The following is a 19,834-nucleotide window of genomic DNA, read 5'->3' on the forward strand; positions in this document are numbered from 1 at the left end:
ATTAGGAAAATATGAATATAAGGAAAGAAAGGTCAAGTTAGATGATCATATTAAAAACTTTATAGCTGCAGGGCATTATGGTCACTCAGTTCACTTGCATATAACTATTTTAATTTTTTTTAATGAGAAATAACATAAACATTTGGTGATTGAGGCATAATTTTAAAAGACTATCTTAAAAGATTTGGAGAGTGATTACCTTTTAAGAAAAAGGTGAGTCACTAAGCCTCAGGAGGTTTTGATTTAAGCCACTGAAAGATCTAGGAACCTGGGATAGGAACCTGATAGAGGAGACTAGTGATAAGAACACTTTGTATTGCGATTTGAAGATATGGTAGATGTGGAACAGTTGTACTGCTGTGACGGTGGGAGGTAGAAGCGACCAACTTACAGAAGGTCTCAGTTAAGTGATTCTTGATGGGGATACAGAAAATGTATATCGTTGATCAAGAGTTTCAGTGATAACTATTGTTCTTCATTGCCATCTAGAATGAAAGAGCTTTTAGGAAGTTCCTTTCTGCTACCATTGGTTTCAGAAGGAAAAGCACAAGGGAAGACGAGTTTTACAGTTGCTTCATAACCTGGTAAGCTAGCTAGGTTTGCTTGCTGAGTCAATCTGAGCTATGTTGCTATTATTAGATAGTTCAGTACACAGGGAAATTAATGGCTGTCTGAGATTATCTGCATAGCTCAGAGATAACTAGCTTGAAGAGCTTTACATATCTCTAACTTAAAGGGAACTGTTATTCATATTAACGTGTATTACTTTGTAAACCTCTTTTTAAGTTATTGTAAGTTGTAAGAGTTTATAAATGCCCAGTTTAATTTAAAAAAAAAAAATTTGCCCATTTGACCCTCACCAGTAAGCAGTAAGCGGAGAAGCCATTTCCTGTGGTATGGGTATTCTTGAATAAGCCAGTGACACCAAAGCCTACAGTTCAGAGTAGTAAGTTATCCCATGCACATAGATTTTTTTTCTCCTTCATGCATTTTTCTACCAGGTTCCTGTGTGTCCCTTCCCTTCCTGACATATACTAAATGCATTGGTGGGAGACTGTAATAAGAATTCTTTGTAGATTGTGATGTATTTTATTTTTTATGCTTCTGTTTTCATGTGAGGACCTATGATATTATTTCTTTTGTTTTTATTAAAGTAGTTATTTGCAAGATCTAAAAGCATCATTATCGTGAATGGTTGGATGTAGAAATAGAAATACATTGCAGGGCGTGGGGAGGGTATATTTTTTCTCTAGGTCCCTCTAGAACCCTGAGAAAATTTGAGTGTAACCTTGTTGATATAGTCTACCTCTGGGAAACTAGGCCTGCTGATAGGTGGACAAGTCCCATGAATACTCCTACCCAGAGAATCAGTAAGTGTCTAATGCCTTGTGAATGATCACATTGTGGGAGTGACCACATCAAGCACCACACCCTAGACTGAGAGTTGTCCCCCAATTAGAATGCAAGTTTGTTGTGGGCTGAGGATGTTTCACATTTGACTTTGTATCCTGAGTACTTAGAACAATGTGTATTCCTTTTATGGCTTAAATCAAAACCTCCTGGCATATAGTGACATTTAAGAAATGTTTGTTGGATGATTGCTACTTAACTCATCTTCTTATTTCTCTTCTAAGCTGTTCTTAATTCTAGATACCATTTCATAGGTCATACACTTATGTGTCCCTTCTCTATATTTTTCATCTCTCATGAGGGTAGAGTTCTTGAAATACTAAATTTGCATTCTCTCTTCTATAGAATTTTTGTGTTATTTTATATTTAAGTGTTAACCCATCCTTCATTTTTGGTTGAGTCACACTCTGAGAAGGTATCACATAATGGTCTTATAGAGAAAATGGAAAGATATGCTCCATATAACAAAACAATTGAATGTTTTCAAAAATGGTTGAATGGACAGGCATAAAGAGTAGCACTGCAGAGATTTGTGCTTGGCCCTGTGCTGTTTAACATTTTTATCAGTGATTTGGATAAAGGTATACATGGCATCCTCATGAAATTTGCATATGACTAGCAGAGATAGCTAATACACCGGATGACAGTCAGAAACCAAAACGATCTTGACCGGGTAGGATAGTAGGTGGAATCCAATAATATGAAATTCAATAGGGATAAATGTAACATCTTAGAATGGTTTCAGAAATCATCTTCAGTAGTATAAGATGCAAGAGTTGTCATTTGATGGCAGTTTTTCTGGGAAAAAATATAGAATTGTTAATGGACTGCAAACTCATTATGAGTCAGCAGTGTGAAATAGCAATTCTCTTGTCCACCCTCCCAAAAAAAAAACTATAATGTGATTTTGAGTTATCTTATTTCTCCAGGAATAAGGAGGTGACAGTTCCTCAATACTCTCCTCTATTCAGTCCACATATAAAGTGCTCTATTCAGTTCTAGGCACCACAGTTTAAGAAGGACAAGAGGAAGATAATCAGATGGTAACGTGACTTAGTTCAGGTCATCAGAAGATTGGTCAAAAGACCTGAGAATATTTAGTCTGGAAAGGAGAATAAGCTTTCTTCAAGTATGTGAAGGACTCTATCATATGAAGTTAGAAATAGACTTGTTGTGTTTCTCCTTAGAGGGAAGAACAAGGGAGAAGTTGCAGAGATAAATACAGTATTGGAGTCAGGAAAATAATCCTAATAGTGACTGCTATCCAAAAGTACAATGGGATGCCATGGTATGTGGGAGATTTCTTTTCACTAAAGGTCTTCAAAAAGAAGCTAACCATTGACTAGATATAGTGGGAATCCTTTTGGGTTATGGATTGGACTAAATAACCCTAGAGGTACAACTTTCAAATCTTGGGGGTTTTTCTAATTGTGTATGTGTGCATGTGATTCTATGAGTCTTAGAAATATCAATTAATGAAGGAAACAGTGTGAAATGGATGCAGGGTTATGGGCTAGGAGTTGTTCATTGGTGAAAATCACAAGGACTGGTCTTACGACCTACCCTTATCGTGACCACTAACTATTTCAAAATCCAGATTATTCTGTTTTGGATTCTTGTGGTACCTCCTACCACTTTGAGTGTTGACTGCCTTTGGGGACTCCTAGAGCTCCTCTCCTGAGATAGGCTGCTGTCTTGACATGTTTGTAACTATCACCAAAACATCCAAGGAGCTAAGTGAATGTTTCACACTTTTCCTTATATAAAGGTAGCAGTGCTTCTAACATTGCTATATACCAGTGACTTCTATTCACAGTGAGAAAATAACCTGCGCCCTCTGGGGAATTGCTTGACACAGTCCTGGCATCAGGGTTTAACCTGACCTCTGAAGCTACATAGCAGTGATCAAATGCAACATCTCCTATGGCTCTACGGTCAGTTCTACCCGGATGACCCAGTTTCACCAGAGCCAAACTCAGCATCATATGACAGAGGAAGCAGGGCTACACTAGTTGAGCCCTCTTGCTAGGCCAAGCTGGAAATGAAACATCAAAAGAAGTATTTCATCTACCTACTCTGAGGAATATTTTAAGACCAATGAAAAAGGGAGAGGGCGAACTTTTTTGTTTAGTTTTCTTTTGTTTTCTGGAGAAAAACAACCTGGATTGCACTTAGCAAATTATACAGTACTTCAATAATCTCTGATTGTCACAAAGGCCAATATTTAACATCATAATGTTCTTGACGATTCTATGTGACATAAATCATGAAATATCATGATCTTGGAGGAATCAAAGTTGTAGGTCACCAGCTAGGACAAATGTGGGCATCAGCAGAATGTTGCCTGTTACCAAAGATGTCAGGAAATTAGAGCTGTCCAGAAGTAGAAAGGGCTATCTTGGGAGGTTATAGGAGGCAGCTAAGTAGTAAAGTGGATTAGAACTCTGGGACCGAGTTCAAATTCTGCCTCAGATTCTTAGGTGCTTATGATACTAGGCAAGCCATTTAATCGCTTTCAGCCCAAATTTCTTCCTCTCTAGATTAGAGATAATAATACCACGTACCTTACATGGTGGGTGTGAGACTTAAATGAAAAGATATGTAAAATCACCTATATACAAACCTATATACACATTACCCATGACTTGCATTTGAGAAATGCCATAGACACTATACAAGAACAGAATAAAAGGAGGGTTTGTCATGTAGGGAAAGTGAGGAATAACAAAGAGTTTGAGTGCCAAACTGGTCTGCAGCAAATATTAAAAGAAACACTTAGAAACAACTAGGTCTTGATTGGATACATTTATCAGAAGATATAGACAAATCTTGACTCTGAGCATGAGGGGTAAAGCAACCTTCCTCCCAACAGAAGGGTAGATGAACTCTAAGGTATACATATTCAAACTTGGCTCAAATGTTGGTTTACTTTCTTAACTTCTTTTGTTCTAAGGTGGAATCCTATTACTCTAGGACAGGTGCCTACCCTGGATCTCTGAACTACTTTAACAAATATTGTGATAACTGTATTTCAGTGTAATTTGTTTCCTTTGTAATCCTATTTATCTTATTTTATGCATTTAAAAACATTGTTCTGAGAGTCCATCAACTTAAAACTGTCTCGCTTCCTTCTCTCTGACTACTAACCTCTGTGGCTTCCTTAAAGTCCCAATTAAAATCCCTTTGAATTATTTCCTATTTATCTTGTATATGGCTTTCTTTGTATATATTTGTTTTCATGTTTTCTCCCCCATTAAGTTGTAAGCTCCTTGAGGATAGGGGCTGTTTTTTGCTTCATTTTGTATCCCTAGCACACGGCATAGTGCCTGGTACATAGTGCTTAATAAATCTTTATTGACTGAAAGGTCATTGTAAAGTAATAGAAGTTTTTAAAAGTCTCAATCTTTTGTTTATTTTTAAAAGAAAGACACAAATAAGAATCACACAGGATATGAAGACGTAAACAATTTGCAATATGCATCTCTGAAGGTAGTACCCTCAAGTATGAACTCACAAATCCATCAAATAATTAAATATCTGGATAGCTGTCTATTTCATCTTTATCTTCAGGTGAATAATAGCACACGTCCATAGAGCAAAGTATTTAGGATCATGAACTTCAGGTTTAGAGAGAAATTAGAGGTCATTTAGTCCAATTACCTCATTTAAGAGACAAGGAAAATGAGGGGCAGAGAAGTCATTTCTCTAGCATCTTAAAATTAGTAGATAGCAGCACTAGTTGAACCTAGGCCCTTCGATGTCAAGTCTATGTTCTTTCCACTACTCCACAGTACAAAAAGTGAAGGTAATTTTGGTGGATGAACACTTCTGATGACTCTAGGAATATGTATGTCATGCCAGATCACAAACCTGCCTACCCATGGGGAATGCTTCCCCTCCCCATTCAGCCATGATGATTTCCACATGTATAGTACGAGTCGTAATTGTCTTCATGAGGTCATTACATCATTGTTTAGCCATAGGATCTGAGAGAATAGAGATGAATAGGAAGAAGTCCAAGGGGAAGCAAAAGGAGATGGAATCAGGCACTTCAGCACCTACCCCACTCTGCTACTGCTGGGCAGTTCCATGGGTGCTGAAACTGCCCAAGAAACAAGGCAGATCATTTGGGCAGGACAACATCTCACTTTTGTAGTCTAGCCTGGGTACGCACTAAGACATCCATGAGAACGGTTGGAAAGCTTGAGAATTCAAAACAATACCGAGCCCCATCTGTAGCAGTATCATCAAATTTAAACCATGAAATGGTCATTAACATGTTGTTGAATGCACAGGGTCCTTAACTTGGAAAAGAGAAGGATTATGCAGGACATGATTACAGCTTAAAGTATTTAGATCGCTGTGACACAAAAGCTGCCTAGAACTTAGTCTCCTTGACTCCAGAAGATAGATGTGACAGAGGTAGATCTGAGCCCAAAACAACAAAAGCCCTGCCATTAGAGAAATCCAGAAGTGAAATGAGTTACTTTAGGAGGTAATGAGTTCTCCAGAATTGGAGATCTTCAAGCTGAAGTTTATTTCTAAATAATAGCTCATATTTGTGGGTACTTCCTTCAGAGATGCATACTTCTGAAGCTTAAAGTCATAAAGAGGAGTTCATATGTAGATAAAAGACTATCTCCTTGTTCTATCCATAGAAATGAGACAATATGCCATAATGAATAAAAAGTAGGCTTTGGAGTCAGGCAAACCTGATTCTTCTGCTTTGATAACATCCTGTGTGTTCCTGTGTGTTCAATCTTTGAGCCTTTCAGCCTCCCAGGTAATTCTCAGATATAGGACGCTTGCAGACATCCAAGTAGTAAAGGTTTCTTCACTTGGGAGTTCTTTAGCCATTGAAATTACAGGTCCAAAACATTTTTTTTTAAATCTCACATGAATATCATGAGTAGAAATATGAAAAGACTCTTATGAAGGGGTGCAAAATTAAATCAGCAAGGTAGCTAGGTGGCATAGTGGATCAAGCACCATGGCTGGAGTCAGGAGGAACTGAGTTCAAATCCAGCCTCAGATACATGTTTGCTTTATGACCCTGAGCAAGTCACTTAACTCTATTTGCTTCAGTTTCCTTATCGGTAAAATGGGATGAATAATGACAGCACCTAAGTCCCAAGGTTATTGTGAGAATCAGGTGAGATAAAACTTGTAAAATGTTAGCACAGTGCCTGGCATATAGTAAGAGCTATAGAAATGGTGGCATTATGATTATTTTTAAAATCAGCATCACACTGATTAAATATCTATAAAGAGAAAGAGAAAAGACAAAAGAAAGACAACTTCTAACACAGCAAAACTTCAGCTAGACCTGAAAGAGGAGAGAGATTAAAAAAAGCATTCTCTTTGCCTGTGTTTGTTGTTTCCCTTGGTTTTGCAGTAAGAGCAGGATTGGTGTAATTGTGTTTTTATTTTTTTAATTATCAACTTACCAAACTTCCAAAAACAGGCACAGTTCAATATACAAACAACATGAAAGAAGATCATTTATGCAACTGTAAAATTTTATCTAGTTTGTGCTTTTAAAAAATAATGTCCCTTATACTTAGCTTGGGAGAAACAGAACTGCTCTGCTTGTCTGTATTCTCTTTGAAAGGATCTTCTGCATTGCACTATCTATTTTCTAATGTTGCATTGATGCCATTTTTCCCCTCTTTTTGCATCTATCACAATCTACCAGCTCTGCCCTCAACCCTACCCCAGACAAATTGAAGTCATCCCTTATATCATATTATTCTAACTGAGTCATGTGGTGGAACACACCTGTAATCCCTGCTTCTAAGGAAGCTTAGAATGGTGGATCACTTGAATTCTGCACCAAAGGCAATCAGATATCCATATTAAGTCTGGCATCAATATGGTGAGCCCCTAGGAGCACAGGACCACCAAATTGCCTAAAAAGGATTGCTATGGATCAGTTTGAAAATGGAACAGATCGAAGTTTCTGAGACAATCAGTAGTGGACACTGTCCTTCAACCCAAGGCAAGATAGGGTAGACCTTCAGGATAATAGTTTCAAAAAACCAAATTACTGGAGCTGAGAAAAAAACACATTGGCTATATCTGAAAGTGTATGTCACTTTCTACACCTCTCTAGTCTTTCTATTCTCTGTCAAGAGGTGGGAGGTATGCGTCTTCATAAATCTTTTGAAGTCATGGTCAATAACTGAATTGGTTCTGAAATCTTTCAAAAATTTACATTGTCGTGGTCATTGTGTAAACCGTTGTCCGGTTTCTGCTGGCTTAACTCTGTGTCAGTTCATATAAGTGTTCCCAGGCTTCTCAGAATCTGGCATATTCCTTATTTCTTACGAACAACACTTTTTCACTGAATTTATATACCATAATTGGGTGAGCCATTGCCCAGTTGATAGAAACTTATTTTGTCTAGTTTTTTACTATAAGAAAAAACATTGCTATAAATACTTTTGTACAGATAGATTATTTTCTTCTGCCTTTAACCTCTTTGGTGTTTATGTCTAGTCATAGTATCACTGGATCAAAGAGAATGCCAAGTTTAATGATTTGGGGATTATAGTTCCAAAGCGGGCCTTTCCTCTGATAGCTTCTCTAACAATTGTCATTATCCTTTTTTGCCATCTTTGTCAATCTGGTGGGTATGAGACTGAACCTCTAAATTGTTTTAATTTACAATTCTATTATTAGTCATTTGGAAGATTTTTTAATATGGCTGCTGATGACTTAAAGTGTACTTTTTCATTTGAAAACTGCCTGTAAAGGAGAAAATGTAAATGATGTAAAAACAAAAGATGCTAATAAAATTTTTTTAAAGAAAACTTCCTGTTCATATCCTTTGAATAGTTATTCATTTGGGAATGGCTTTGTTTTTTACATAGTTTTATAACATTTTGTCCTTTGTTTTGAATGTTTATTTGATAGCTTCTTTTTGTTGATGGCTCCTAAGCTTACAGTACTCTAATGGATCTGTGATGTTGCCTGGGTGACCATTCCATCCAATGACTGCCAGTCACCCTGGTATGCTTATTCCATGAAATTCTTGTACATGTGTTAGGTTTTACTGCAAATTTAAGTTCATCAACTTGCCACCTAAGTTTTATTCATAAAATTTGAAGAAAAAAACAGAATTGGGTCAATAATCAGGGTAAATTAGAATAAGCAACATGTGAAGCAGATTGAGCCCTTCTTCCCACTCTATAACTCCTACTGAATCACTAAGAAGAATCCCATATGGAATGGCTGATAATTTTTACTCATTACACAATGTTTGGAGGCATATTCACCAATCTGTGCATGTATTGTATTCCTCCTAATATAATGTAGGCTTCTTAGGGGCAAGGGCTGTTATTTTTTTGATCTTATGTTGCTAGAACCTAGAAAAATGATTGTTCTTAGTAGGCATTTAATAAATGCTTCTTGAATGAATGATGGAATACGATAGGATTTAATTATGTGGTATTTGCCTATAGTTGTTAATTTTTTCTTCCCTTAAAATATTGGCGAGAGAAGGACATGGCAAGAGGAAGAGGGAGAAAAAGAAGGGGTAGGGAGGGAAGGGGAGAAAAGATAGAAAAAAAGGAAGGGGGAAGAAGAAGTAATGGAGAGGAAGGAGGAAGAAGGAAAGGGAGAGAGGGAAACAAGGAAGAAAGAAGAAGAGAAAGGGGAAGGGAGAGAGCAAGAAGGAAGGAGAGAAATTTGAGTGGATTTCTCAGTAAGACAAATAGTGCTTCAGATCTAGTATTTTATGGGGAATACCAAAGTATCAATAGGTGGGAATGAACTTCCGAGAGATCAGTTAGTATATTGCCTTCGGTCTGAATGCTTCAAAGATAACTGAGCAGCCAAGGGAATATCTCATGTCTTTCCTTATATACAGATAGCATGCATCTATGAAATAATTATTAAGTACCTACTAGGACGCAGGCTCTGTGCTAAGTTCTGGGGATAAAAAGAAAGGCAAAAGATAGTCCCTGCCCTCCAGAAGTTCAAATTTTAATGGAGGAAACAACATGAAAATGACCATGTATAAAGAAGCCATATGTAGGGTAAATAGAAAACAAGAGGGAAGGCATTAGAATGATGAGAAACTGGGAAAGGCTTCTTCTAGCATTGGGATTTTAGCTGAGACCTGAAGGGAGGCAGAGAAGCCAGGAGGAGGAAATGAGGAGGGAGAATATTCCATGCATGGGGGACAGTCAGAGAAAATACCCAAAACCAAGAGATGGTCTTGTCCATGAGACAAGGAGGTCAGTGTCACTGAATGGAAGAGTACGAGGAGGACTGGAGATTTGTATAAAGTATAAAAAACTAGAAAAGTAGGGGAGGGGCAGATTGTGATGACAGAGGATTTTTTATTTGTCCCTGGAGGTGACAGGGAGCCACTAGAGTAAAGGAGTGACATGGTCAGACCTGTGCCTTTGAAAGTCCACTTTGACAACTGGAGGTTAAACTGGAGTGAGGAGAGACTTATGGCAAGCAGGCTATTGCAGTAATCTAAGCATGAGGTGATGGGGGTCTGCAATAGGGAGGAAGCAGTATCAGAGAGAGACAGAGAAACTGTGGGGATTAGGGAGAGACAGAGAGAGGAGGAGAAGGGAGAGACAGAGAAACAGAGAAGAGAAGTGGAGAGAGAAAGAGGGACAGAGAGAGAGAGAAAAAGAGAGAGAAAGAGAGAGAGAGAGATGGGAATAGAGGTAAATGTGAGAGATGTTATGAAGATAATATTGACATGCCTTGGCAACAGTTTGGATATGAGGAGTGAGAGAGGGGAATTGAAGATGATCCCTAGTTCATAAGTCTAGGGTACTAGGATGAGAATTGAGCTTTCAGCAGTAATAGAGAATTTTGAAAGAGGAAGGATATGAGAAAAATATAATGAGTTCAGTTTTGGACATGTTGATCATAAGATGTCTATAAGATATATGATTCAAGATGTCTAATAGATAGTTGAAAATAAAAGATTGTTAGTCAACAGACAGATTAAGGCTGGATAAACATGAGAATCATTAACACAGACATGATAATTACATCCATGGAGCTGATGAGATCATCCAGTGAAACAGTATAGAGGGAAAAGAGAAATAGGACCTAGGACAGACTATCCCTCTGGGATACTCAAGGTTAGTGGGCATGACATGGATGAAGGTACAGCAGAGGAGACTGGGAAATACCTTGCATTTTTTGAGAGGATTGGTTGACACCGTATCCTGACATCAAGGTTCAGTATGGCTTCTGAAGCTATATGGCAGTGATCAAATATACCATCTCCAATATCTCTATGGTCAGTTCTACCCAGATGACCTAATTTCACCTGAGTTAAACTCATGAGCCTTCTTGGTGGCTCAGGCAGAGCATGAAGCATTTCAAAAATAATATATTTCATTTTCCCCTCTTGAAAAATGATTTAAGACTAGGGAAGGGGAGAAAAGGGAAGGATGGTGGGGGAAATAGATATATAGAGACAGACAGACAATATATCTTTCTGAAGATTATCTCTGAGAAGAGAAGAATGGATTACATGTAGGAAATTATACAGTGCCTTCAATATCCCTAGTTCTGCCTGACATAAATTCCTGTCTATTTAACACCAATATTTTCTCAGGGATGCCCGATATGGATGGCCAGGAATCATGAAATACCACTGTCAAAAAAGAATCAAAGTTATGAGTGACCCAAAAGACAGCAGTGGGCATAAGTACACTGGACTATGTTACCCATGATGATTCATATTTGAGACATTACATAAAAGATATTCTCAAGGATAAGCATGAGTAGAATGAGAGGTGAGCAAGTAGAGTGAGGGATGACAGATGAAAAACCTGAATGTTGAGCTGGTAGCGATGAAATATTAAAAGAAACAGAATTAGGCTTCTAGCACATTGGGTGGATTGTTTCTAGTGGATTTACAGAAAGACATGGAAAAATCTCAATTTTCGCTTCGGGGGACTGGAAGTGAAGCATGCCTCCTCCCCCAAGTGGAGTGATTGATTATAGGTATAAAGTGAGGCACATGTTGCCAAGCTTGGCCAGTGTGTTGATTGTTTTGTGTAACCATTCGTCTTGTTACAAGAAATATTTATGAGGATAAGGGAGGGGTCACTGGAATGTGACAGATTATAAAAGAAGCATCTTTCCTACTCATTTATCTTTCCTCCAATCCATTGCCAAGCAATAATGGTGCAGCCTCACGAAGACACCATGGCTCACGTTATCCATATGGAAACTAACATGGCTGAATGTGGAGGAGACTTTTTCCCATGAGAAGGCAGGGCTAATGAGACATATAATTCCCAGGCTTACCTGGGCATCAATAAAATATTTTTAAACGAGAAATAAAGACATGAATAAGAATCACACAGGATGAAAATCTGTGGGAAAGCTGTGGTCACTATCTGTGAAAGGAGTAGTCATCTTTATGAGATCCCAAGTCCATTAAGGTATCTATCTATAGGAGTATCATTTTATTTTGTTTTTTAATCATGATATGAATGATAGACTTTACATGGCAGAGTCACAGGATCATGGAATTCAAACTGGACTTTGAAGATTATAATAAAGCTAGAGGTGAAAGGAACCTCAGAGGCCATGTCATCCAACTTTCTCATGTGACCGATGAGGAAACTGAAAAAATGTATCATACAGATATTAAGCAGTAATTAATTTCAGGATTTGAATCCAGTTCCTCTGGTGCCAAAACTAGAATTATTTCTATTTCTACTTTAAAGTCTCAAGAGCCAAGGTGAGTCTGGGAATTTGTGTGCCATATCAGCCATGCCTGTATTTTAATTCAGGCACTATAACGTCTTCCTGAGACTATCCCATTATTTCTTGGCAGTGGGATCTGAGGGAAGATAAATGAGTAGGAAAGAGTTAAAGAAAGAACAAGTGAAAAGTTGGACACTTAGTCATCTACCCTGGTCTGGCACAACCAGACAACTCAATTAGTGGTGAGACTGCCCATAAACTTGAGCAGATCACCTGGACAGAATTTGGTTTTGCAGTCATGGATGGATGATTGCCTGAAGAATTTTGCCATGTTGATTGTGAGATTTGATAGCTGCTTCCATGGCACCCCTGTTTATAGATGAGAAACTTGGGAATTCAGAACTACACCAAAGCTCATCTGTAACACTAGCACCAAATTTGGTCATGCAATCATTTGAAACACTAGGTCCAGAGAAGAGAAGACTTATGGCAAATATAATCACCAACTTTAAGTTTTTGCGAAGCTATGAGGCAGAAGCAGGATTAGGTTTCTATAGCTTGACTCCAGAGGGAAGAATTCAGGATACAGGTAAGAGATAGATATTACCACAGTACAGGGGAAACCTTGCTGCCATTAGCGCCAGTGAAGAATGAAATGGGCTGTTCTAAGACATCTCGGGAAGTCTTCAAGTAGAGGTTGGAAAACCACTGGTTGAGAATGGTCTAAAGGAGATTCCCACACAGGGAGTAGTTGGAAGGGATGGTCTTTGGAATTCCTTCTAACTCTGAGATTCTAGGATCGTAACTCATTATACCTTCTCAGCTGGAAACCCACACTAAAACTATCACAAATATTAGCATTCCTCCCTCGAGGTTATTCTTCTTTCTGAAGATAAGAATTCGTATGAGAGAAAAAAGATCACATTCTTGTACTGTAACTATCAACGAATTAGTGTGAAAGAGTAGGTTGAGAGCTCGTAGGAAGATCACACTAGGTGGGTGACCCTGGGCAAGTCATGTAGGTCTCAGTTTCCCCTGTCTATTCTTCAAGTCCACTGGTTGTAGAATAAATGCATATTAATTGGGAGGGGGAGGGGGTCCTCACCTAGTGTTCCCTATACCTATGAAATCACAGATGCAGAATTACATAATTCAAATTATATATGTTTTATATGTACAAAAAATCTGGAGTTCTGCCTCTCATTCTCCTGCTTTTCTTCCTGCTTTTTAAGTTTTCTTTACATTCCATGTCAGGGTGCTTTTTTCCCTGATTTTCTGGTTCTGCTGGTTTCCTTTTTGCATAATCTCATGTAAATCTTAAGATATTTCTATTTGTTATATTATGTAAATGTGTATTATAGGTATACATATATATGACTTGTCATATGTGTGTAGATATATTGTGTATATTTGCAGGCATAAATATAGATACATATGTGTTAAATATAGCATATACATAATAAATGTGAACCTATACATTATATAACACTTATCTGATATATAGCATAGATATGTATATATAGAATACATAAGTGTGTGCATATAAATATATATAATATGCACATGTATGAGTATATACATATCTGTTATATTATGTGTATATTATATACATGTGCATAGCATGAATGTATTGCATTGTATATTGCATATGGAATATAACACATATAACTATATTCTATATGTAAGCATATAGAATATATTGATATATTAAATATTTTCCCATGTGTACATACATATACTGTATATGTGCATCACGTATTCTGTGATATATATTATATACCTCTATCTAAAATATTATATAAGTGTGCATGCATATACATACACATATACTGTATGAACATATAATGTATTAGATTCATGCACACATAAAACATAATGTACTGTGTAATATTATTAATATATGATTATATACATACACATATATAACAAATCAAATTGTTATAGATTATAATGTGTGCATCTGTATTTTTGTGTAGACTATATATTTATAGAATATATTATATTCTGTGTGTATTAAGTTATATTAAATATAATATTTACACACAAATTATGTATACATGTCTGTGTGTGTCCATATATACATTATATATTTACATATATGAGAAGTTATACATATATATACCTATTTATACACATACAAAAGACATATTTATATGTATAAATATTTATAGCTGTACATACATATATAACATATGTGTCTGTGTAAGAAACCTCCTACTCCTCCAATAAGGAAATGGGGAAAGAACTTCAGAAAGGCCTAAAACTCAACACAGATGAAAAGCAGTTTTTGCTTATTTGCTGATCGTTAGTTCATTTACTTCTGCCCATGGGAGGACAGGCAGTTTGTGTGCCATTTTGCCCCTCACTTGGTATGTTTATTTTCTATGTTGTTGTTGACGATGGTGATGGAGATGGCAATGCCCTGGGGGCCCTGCGATTTTCCCAGTGTAGTCATTTTCTCCAGTGTGGCTGATTAGCCTCGCCATTCTTGACCATATTGGAAAATATTTTTACATGTACTCCTTCGTCATAAGTTTATGTTTACAGCCTTAACTTCCAATAAAAAATTTAAATAAGTTAAAGTAGTGTTGCAATAATAATCAAGGTAAATTAAAATTAGCTATTTTAAAGGAAAATGGACTCTCTGCTAAGCTGTAACCTATCCTTTTATCTCTGAGAGCAGGTGTGTAGTTGTTGATAACTTTGGTTAATAACATAATACTTACAAATATATTCACTTATTTGTGTATGTGTACACAACCCCCCAACCAGGAGATTATAAACTCCTGAAGCATAGAGATTGTTGCATTTTTTCATCTTTGCATCTCCAACAACCAGCCCAATGCCTTGAATTTAGTGACTGCTGAATAAAATGTTTGTTGAATTAATGCAAAACATGGTTTATGTATTGATGGCCTACAGCTATTGGATTCTTTTTCCTCTAGGTGTGTGTGTGTGAGAGAGAGACAGACAGACAGACAGACAGAGAGAGACAGAGACAGAGAGACAGACAGAGACAGAGAGACAGAGACAGAGAGAAATACAGAGAGACAGAGACAGGAGACAGAGATAGGCAGAGAAGACAGAGACAGAAACAGAGAGAAGAGAGACAGAGAGACAAAGAGAGGTGAGAGAGAGAGAGACAGAGAGAGAGAGAGAGAGAGAGAGAGAGAGAGAGAGAGAGAGAGAGAGAGAGAGAGAGAGAGAGAGAGAACACAGAGTGGCTGTTCTCAACAACCCAAACACTGTTTTAGTGCTAATATTTTATTAGAAGCATCAACAAGTTGGGCACTGAAAGAGTTCATCTACTTCATCACCTGCAATCCAAGTGCTTAAACCATCTGTTAAAGATACATGATTGTCCAAAGTACTATTTTATGCCTTCCTGTGTGTAAGTATAACAGTGCTTCTAACATTGTTATGTACCAATGACTACTGTGTACAGCCACAACATAAGCTGCCTCTTCTGGGGATTTGGTGGATATAACGCTTTGACCTGGCATCAGGGTTCAACCTGACCTCTGAAGCTACATAGCAGTGATCAAATCTACCGTCTCCTATGGCTCTATGGTCAGTTCTACCCAGATGACCCAGTTTCACCAGAGCCAACTCAACATCACATGATGAGGCAGCCTGAACAATGCTCTGCACAGCGAGCCCCACCCCCACCCCCAATGGCTCAAGAAAAACGTGAAGCGTGGCAAAAATAATATTTCACCTCACTACTTTAAGGAACACTTCAAGACTAAGGAGACAGAGGAGAGAACTTCACTTTTTTTCCTTGAAAAGTATCTCTGAGAAGACAGACTGGGTGGCATTTATGGTGCAGTCTTTTCAACGATTCCTTGTTCTGACTGTCACAATAACCTACTTCACAGCATTATCCTCTCAGTGATCCCTGTATGACTGTGATGAAATACCACCCTCACTGAAGAATCAGAGTTGGAGATGACCCAAAGTGCAATTCTAGTCGTTAGTGGATTTCAACATGCTACCAATGCTGATTCATATGTGAGAAGAGAGGGAAAAGATATTCTCAAAGATGAGAATAATTGGAAAAGAGATGCACTTGTCATGTAGAAAGCGTGAGGGATATCAGCAAGACAGCCTGCATGCTGAGCTAGTATCCACTAAATATGAAAAGAAACAGAGCTAAGCTTCTAGGTCACTGAGTGAATCCTTTATTGGGGATTTACATAATGATATGGACAGATCTTGATTACATGAGATAGGAGGTAAGGTGTGCCTTCCTTCTCTCGATAAAGAACAGACATCTGACCATCCAAGGTCATACATACCTCATGCTTTCCACATAAAGGTGTCTACATTGACAGACATGGCCAATGTGTTAGTTTGTTTTGCCTAATGGTGCTTTGTTCCAAGGGAGAATTCTGTAGAGATTAGGGTGGAGGTGATTAGAAAAATGACAGATATTTAAAAAACACTGATTAACAATTTTTAAAGAAAGAAATAAAGACATGAGCAAGAGCTGCACAGGATAAGAAGGTGTAGAAGAGTTGTCATGTGCCTATGAGATCACCTATGAGCTCACAGATACATAGAAACATTAAAATATCTATTTAATTTTTGCCTTCAATTGAATGTCAGCCAAGGTGGCCAGACAGCAGAACCATAGGATCATTGAATTAGAGGTAGAAGAAACACTAGGGTTCATATTAGTTCATCCTTCTCTTTTGAGAGATGAGGAAAATGAAAGCTACAGGGGTTAAGTGACTATCTCAAGGCCCCACATGAAGTGGCGGTACCAGTTGAACCTAAATCCCCTGATGCCAAATCTAGCATTCTTTCTACTATAGAGTAGTACAACAGCCAAGGTAATTTTAGTGGCTCTACTCTTCTAGTGAGTCTTGCTCTACACCTGTCATGCTTACTCAGCCCTGCCTTCATAGGGAGGAACCCCTCTTCTCCAATCAGTCTTTTCAGTCTCCATTTAGATGGGACAGATCATAGAGTCTTAATATCATTGCTTGGCAGTGGAATATATGGGGAAAGCAATGAATAAGAAGGATCAAAAAATCCCAGAAAAACAGAATTGAACAATTTGAAAGGACTTCAATGGTCATCCCATCCAACTCATACACCAAAGGAATCTCCATTGTAACAGACTCAAGTGGTCATCCAGGCTGTCCTTGAAAATTTCCAAGGCAGGGGTCTTCATCACATCTGGAGGTAGTTCATGCCATATCTGTACAGCTCTAATTATCAGGAAAGTTTTTTCTTGATATCAACCCTTAAATTGCCCTTTATGAAACTTCTGCTCACTGTTAAGCAAAAATTCTTCCCACTATCCTGTAGCCAAACAGAACAATACTTACCCTTCATAAGATAGCCCTACAAGAATTTGTAGGTTCCCATCACATCCCCCTGACTCCTGTTTTCTTCAGTTCTGTCAACTGATTCTTCCATGGCATGATCTCAAGACCCTTCGTCAATGCTTATTGTCCTCCTCTGGATACTCTGTACCTTAACAATGTCCTTCTAAACTATGGCACCCAGAACTAAATACAGCACCCCAGATGAAGTTTGATGAGGGCAGTGAGCCCATCACTTCCCTCTTCTGGGGAGCTATGCCTCCCTTTGGGCAGCCCAAGTTAACATTAGCTTCTTCAGAAGTCACATCAAAATACTCATATTAATCTTGGGGTCCTCTTATTTCCCTACCCATCCCAGAGGAGAGAAAGAGACAGAGAGACAGAGAGAGGAAGGAAGAGAGAAAGGGGGAGAAAGAGAGAGGAAGGGGAGAGAGCAAGAAGATATGGAAAGGGGGAGAGAGAAAGAAAGAGAGATGCAGAGACAAAGAGAAAGAAGAGACATGGAGAGACAGAAAAAGAGAAAGGAAGAGACAGAATATTCTTTTTCAGCAGTCTAAATAATACTGCAGCTGTAGGGTCTCATCAGGTTGGAAGGCCCTGAATGGGGTTATCTAAAATATCACCTTCAATCTGAGTGCTTAAACCATCTCCAAAAGACATCTGACTTATAAAATTAGAAAACATCCAAACCAACTACTCTGTTTAAAAATAGGGCTACTCAGTTCAAAATAATTTTGATTCAATGACATTGAGGAGTTCAACTTCAATTATGTTGAAAATACTTTTAATGCCTTTTTTCTCACTTATGTACAAATACCAACTTTGGCAGCTTCAATCCTGCTTTTAGCCAGTATTTTTGTGCTTTTCATAAACTTTGCTGACTTGCTGCTGAAACTTTCCATATTTATTGACTCCTTCGTTAGAGTGTGAGTGCCTTGAGAGTAGGGGCTGTCTTGCTTTACTAGAAAGTCTTATTTTTTCTCCATATTCTCAGCACTTTTCACACAGCAAGTACCTAACAAACACTTCATTCATTGATTCAGTCATAAGCTATTTCCTTGGCTTGCATGTTTCCTATTATACCAATAGTATGCTGCTAGGTAGGTATTGTTGAATTAGGTAGGTAGGTATTATGCCAACAGTATTACTCTACTTTCCCAGGCCCAAATTCAGAATACTTAAATTTCTACTTTTGATCTATTATCACATGGTATATAGTGCTTTAAGTATAAATGGGATCTTTAACCGTTCTTTGGACTTTTTAATAGAAATAAAAGTCTTATTTCTAATGATCTGCAGTAATGTGCCATGCCTTTCTTTGTCTAAGTACAGCAGTGTTCTGGCATTGCTTTACTATGTATGGTTAGAAAATATACTGCATTTTCTGGGGTATTGGTTGACACTGTGCTTTGAGCAGTCATCAGGGTTCAAATTAACATTTAAAGATATAAAGCAGGGATCTAATCCATTGTCTCCAATAACTTTAAAGTCTGGGTCTGTAAAAGCAAGGACCCCGACGTACAGAGGAGGTCTTGCTATCACAGGTTCTTTGATCTGCTTTTCTAAAAGGAAAGGCAACTTTTGAGGGATCAACAATCACTTTAATCAAGCACATGGATCATTCACTTAGTTAAGGGGGAAAAGTCAGCACCCTGAACTTCAGAGAAAATACAGACAAATCAAAATCAACAGACAGGGCTTCCAACTGTCTAACAAAAGCAATATGTACATCATAGATCAATAGACAGGTCCAACTGTCTGACCATTACATATATACATAGTTACCAGAGAAAGGAATACCAACACCTGGGTTTTCAAAGCTGGGGGGCTCCTTAGCAGCTGCCCAGAGTCTCATCTGTCCAAACAAACACTTCCAAAGAGTAAGCCCCAAAGTAAAACCTCACCTCAGAGTATTTATACCTTTTTAAGAGCTAGAGGGCATCACAACCCTTGAGGACCAGTGCCTCATTAACAAAAGGTGTGGGTCTTCCTACAAATCTTCCCTAATCAAATTCCCCTTCATAGTCAGGCCCATTAATGGGTGGTGAGGATCACTTAAGAAGTAAAATTATATTAACAATAAGCAAAAATTCATTATCAGTAATATCTGGGTCTACTCAAAGACTCAATTTCACCAGCTAAACTTCACATCACATAGAGACTCCATCAGCAAAATCCTGGAGCACAGCTGCCAGTTCATTTGAGTTAAGGCCCTGCCTGAGCACTAGAGCTCTATACAAAAAGAGATCTGAAGACAGTGAGAAGCCTTAGAAGAATGTGTCAGCACACCTACCTGAGTGTGAAAAGAAGCGTATTCCTTATCAGATTTAGGTGCCCCTCTTACCTGCTCACCTTGACTTATACTTCCAAGTTATTATTCAGTCATAGAAATG

General features: G+C 38.0%; 1 protein-coding gene across 2 annotated transcripts in view; it reads left to right on the forward strand.

The window, feature by feature from the left end:
• The window catches only part of GABBR2 (gamma-aminobutyric acid type B receptor subunit 2), an 818,519-nt gene that overhangs the window by 295,344 nt on the left and 503,341 nt on the right, over window positions 1-19,834 (forward strand). The window lies entirely within an intron of this gene.

This window comes from Notamacropus eugenii, chromosome 3 (genome assembly GCF_028372415.1).
Source record: "Notamacropus eugenii isolate mMacEug1 chromosome 3, mMacEug1.pri_v2, whole genome shotgun sequence".
Taxonomy (NCBI): domain Eukaryota; kingdom Metazoa; phylum Chordata; class Mammalia; order Diprotodontia; family Macropodidae; genus Notamacropus; species Notamacropus eugenii.